The sequence below is a fragment of the Metopolophium dirhodum genome, chromosome 5 (assembly GCF_019925205.1).
Source record: "Metopolophium dirhodum isolate CAU chromosome 5, ASM1992520v1, whole genome shotgun sequence".
In the NCBI taxonomy this organism is placed as follows: domain Eukaryota; kingdom Metazoa; phylum Arthropoda; class Insecta; order Hemiptera; family Aphididae; genus Metopolophium; species Metopolophium dirhodum.
The window spans coordinates 4,885,899-4,891,009 of NC_083564.1; positions in this window are offsets into that span (position 1 = coordinate 4,885,899).

A 5,111-nucleotide genomic window follows, 5' to 3' on the forward strand; every position below is an offset into this window, starting at 1 on the left:
TTTCCTTTTTATATTGTTTATGCATGTAACATAATATGAAGTATACATATTTATTAAATGTAAAAATTAGAAACCAAATATATGAAAGGGTAGTGAATTTTTAATTTTAATGTACAATATTAGTATTACTTATTATTATAATTATAAATAGGATTAAATTAAATTTAAATAATATGGCTTAGTTTTGGTATAATTTTGTGTTCTATTGATCCCATTCCCAAATTTTAATTTTTCAATGATTTATAATGGCCAATAATATTAGCCTGTGGCATGATATAATAAACTATGTATGATATCAACCACAATTTAAGATGTACCATTGCATGTCCATTAGTGATAATCTGACCTACAGGTCAAAATTTTTGAATTGTAATCATCGTTCAAAGCGGATAAAATATTCAACCGTTACTAAGGTAGTACTACAATCATTATAGACCTATAAACTATGACTACAAGGGCCAAAAGGACAATAGTGAAGTTAGCCCCACCGACTCGTCTGATCGACTCCAAACCGGTATCAATATTTTACAAATTAATTGTAAATTGGATTTTTAGAATTTGCAAATTAAAATTGTAATTTTGGTAAATTTTTTTGTTAAATTTAGTCAGCCCCACCAACTCGGCCGATCGACTCCAAACCGATCTCTATATTTTGCAAATTGGGTTTCGGTGTTAATATTTTTAAATTGATTTACACCAGTTGGCAACACCACTCATTATCCGAAAAATATGATTTCCTGATGTGGGCGACAACTTCACACAGCATCCCTCTTTAAATCAATGAAAAATAAATAGTTTCTATAAATATATTATACGTAAATTATATGACACTAATTGAAGTACAAATGGGTATGCTGGATTTATACATGTTATGCTAAAAGCTTGACTCTTGTATCAGTGTTGTATAAAGATAATTTTTTAAATATTTAGATAAAGATAAAAGATAATTGCGAGAATAGTTATCTAGATGGAGATAAAAGATACATAATAATTTAATTATCTAGATAAAGATAAAAATCAACATTTATTATCCAGATAAAAAAAAATATAACATTTTCTTTAATATTATGTACCTACCAAATAATAAATTGCTTAAGAGGACGTGATACCCGTATTTATTGTCTCCGTCTTACGAGTGCGTAACATAGCAAATTTTACGCTCAGCAGAACACGTGTAGCTCCGTTATATAAAAGTTATAGTATAAAAATTGGAGCGAATTGATCTCTTATAAAATCTAAAGGTAAGATTATTATCTAGCCAACCTTATGGGCTTTTTATTATATTTTAATTTTAACGCGTGTTATGAGTATTTTAAAATTGTAAATTATGTTACGCACTTGTAAGACGAAGACTACACATGCGGGTATAAAGTCCTCTTAATTATTTTGAAATATATTATTCAAGAGGCTTTGGCATGAAAATCAGTTTAACTTGATGTACGTCGATTATCGATATATTACGATTAATAACGATATATTACGATTATCGATGGCTAAATTTCTGAAAAAAAGTTCGCGATATCGATATCGTTAAAGAAGACTATAGTTTATACTACTTACGCCGCAGATCAAAATACACCGATTAAAGGCATTAATGCCGATCGTACATTCATAATTATTAATAATCGATTACGTGTTTTTTATTTACAAATTTACTACGCTTACAGCTAGTATTTTTTCGTCCGTGAATGTTTTTAATATCAACTGAACGAAAATGACTTCTTATAAAACATTTATATGTAATAGTAACATTGATATTGATTATAAACATTGAATACATAATTAATACATGGGAACGTCAAACCAATGGTTGACAGGATAACACAATACAAATTAAAATAGTTTATTTGTCAATTATTAATCTTTCAATTTCATTAATTGAACGTAAGCTTCGGTGCCAGAGACCGTTAGGATTTATTGACTTTTGATATTGAATTAGTTCTAATTAATATTAACTGTCCAAAATAATACCAAAAATACAATCTTAATGATAACAATAATAAAAAGTAACAATGACTGATACAGTGATACCTACTGTTATTTAAAAATAATAATCAACAAAATATTATACGCGTACCTAAGCATGTTTATTGAACATTTCAACTATGAGATTTCTTAATATTCTTAATATGGTTTTATCAGAGGAATCGCTGTAACCCAAATTATAAACATTCTAGTAATGTTTACATATTATTATCATGGAATAAAATAGAAATTTATATAAATGATGAGTTATAAAGCTTGTTAATTTCCATTTTTTTTTTTATAATACTGAATTCATTTTAATTCTGATTTTTAAACCTTAAGTAGTTTTTATGACTTTATTTTGGAATACCTACTATTTTTATGCAATTTTTTAGAAATATTTTGATATTATACATAGACTTGTAAAACCATTTTTAAGGTCTGCTATTCTTAGTATTAACATTTTAGTAACCTTTCTCTTTACAGTATCTTGTGGTTTTTGATTTAGGTACATCATCATTTTTAAAAAATTCACCGGCTGCTCCAAACTTCAGAATAAAATAAAGGTTGTATCTATATCATTTGACAATAAAAGTTTGTATAGCCTCAGGAAACTAATATAATGGTGTAAAGTGTAGTTTTTTTAGAAGTATGGAAGTATAATCCTTATGTACTTGATTTAATAATTCAGAATTTAATTAATATCATTACTACTAGGCAGTATTTGATTATTTTTCGAGTGCTTAAATAAATGTGTATGAAATATATGTTTTTAAATATATTCAAATATATATTTTGAATACTTTAATACACATTTATTAGAATACGTATTACGAATACAAAATATCCACCATAAATGACTATGAAAAACCATTAAATATTTATTAGAAATATAGACAGAAGTGGGAAGTTCCTTACTATAGTTACTTCTGAGCTCATCTTGTTAGTTAAGGCTTTAAGAACAGGTTATTTAGAGTATCCAATATACAATTCTGGGTGCATGGCGAATAGTTGAACAAATGCAGTTACTAACCAACAGTATCGCCGACCGTTAAAGTCGTCAGATTGTTAGTTAAGCTCACAACTTGACCAATACGAAAAAAGTATACCAGCTAAGCTTAAGTTAAACTTGACAAAGGTAATATTTAAAAGAAATATGAAAGATTTAATTATAATTTTTATATTTTAATATAGGTTAGGTTATTAACATAAATATTATTATTATTTGCAAAATTTCAAACTTAAATATTTAATTTACTAAATACAATTATTATAAAAATGTGCTTCGATCAAAGCCTCTTATATGTTGTGAAAAATTAAAATATTTTTTCGGAATGCAAATCGAGGCAATCGTTGCAACGTTATGCTGGAGTTGTTTGAATAAAAAATAAACATTTTTTTCGTGATCAGAAAATTATTATCCGACATGTGCGTGTGAGTTCCCTCCAGTATACCGCTACCATAAATATAAACGCCGTCGCGTTCTAAGAAATTTAGATGCGGGTTACTGCCACTAACGATAATATTTACGACCAATGAAAAGACAAGGCGGACTGTTAAATGTATAACGAATTGCCTATAAAACGTTCCTTAGAATCTAGTAATATGGCCTGTAGTATGCCCCTTAAAAAAACATAATTTAGTAACTTATATTTGTATTGCTACATAGGAAACATAAATACTAATATTAGTGTAATTTAAACTACTAATTCTGGGGCCCATCAACAATCATTAAACATGCAATGAATCAATAGTGACCTAAATGTCCCTTTAACGAGATTTACTGGCCCATGATTGGTCCATTCAGTTGTATTGGACCATCAAATGAATACACATTGCATGCAATCCGGCATAATAACTATTGTAAAATATTAAATAATTCAACATTTAACTAGATGGCAATTAGATTCCAATTCCTTAATTTATTTAGATTAGACAATGGTCCTTATCTGGATAAGGCATCTAATTAATTATGTGTACCTTTCATTATTGTATTTCACCGGTCATAATATGAATTATTTGATGCATAAAAATGTTTTCTACACAGTAATTGAGTAATGTACCTATATTGCCTACTCATTGCGCCGTCCAACAAATTGTGTTAAATAGAAATACTGCCAAAAATATTTGTTGACTTGGAAACCTTAGAAGTACTAATACTTGTACTGCTTGTAAAACGAAATGAAAATACTATTCAAATTAATGAAAGTCTTATTTAATTACACTGTATTATAACCTAATAAATAGGGCCCGGATTTATATGCTCTAAAAACCTCAGAAATATGCACTATAAAATATGCGTTTGTGCTCTTATTTTATAGAAATATACCCTATAAAATTATACAATATTTTTTTGATTCATTTTTTGCCTACTAAATGTAGTTGCACTGATTTTCGGCATTTTAAATAAAAATAAATAAAATCGAATGAATTTTACGCGCGCTCGGATCACGACAAACACGACTAATGTATGATTCAATAAAACCTACTCAATAACAAATTATACTTGTCCCGATAGGCTTCAGATAATATAAGAAAACGACTTCGTCCAATTACATGGACTATAGTCAATGTAACTATAAATACATTATTTTAATTAAAAAAAGCAAAATATTACATATTATGCATTTAAAAACCGTATATATGCAATAAAAAAATCGAAAAATACAGAAATATGCAAAATAAAACTTTATATTTCGGATATATTGATTACAAATCAAACTTGTAGCTTACCTAGCTATTTTTTGGACTGTTCAGAAAAAACATTCTAATGCATATAAATCCGGGCCTTACTAATAAATAAAATATACACCGTGTCTATTTAAACAGTATCAGTAATTTTCCGAAGCAGAATAGGTCTATTATAATTTATATTATGTACGAAAATTGTATTATTATGAGTTATAACTTAGAAGTATTTAAAATATTGGCGAGTAGAGTGACATGGTACAAGGCCACAGCTATAGGGGTAATATCGGTCCATTCCCTCACGGATTCACTCATCTAAAATCTAAACTTTTAATACTTAAAACTAATAATTAATGCATTTCGATTCGTTTATGTACGCTATATTGAGATTATTAGAAATTGAGAAATTAATTATATATGTTGCTGTTCTAAACAAAAAGAAACTGTTTTTTTTTAAG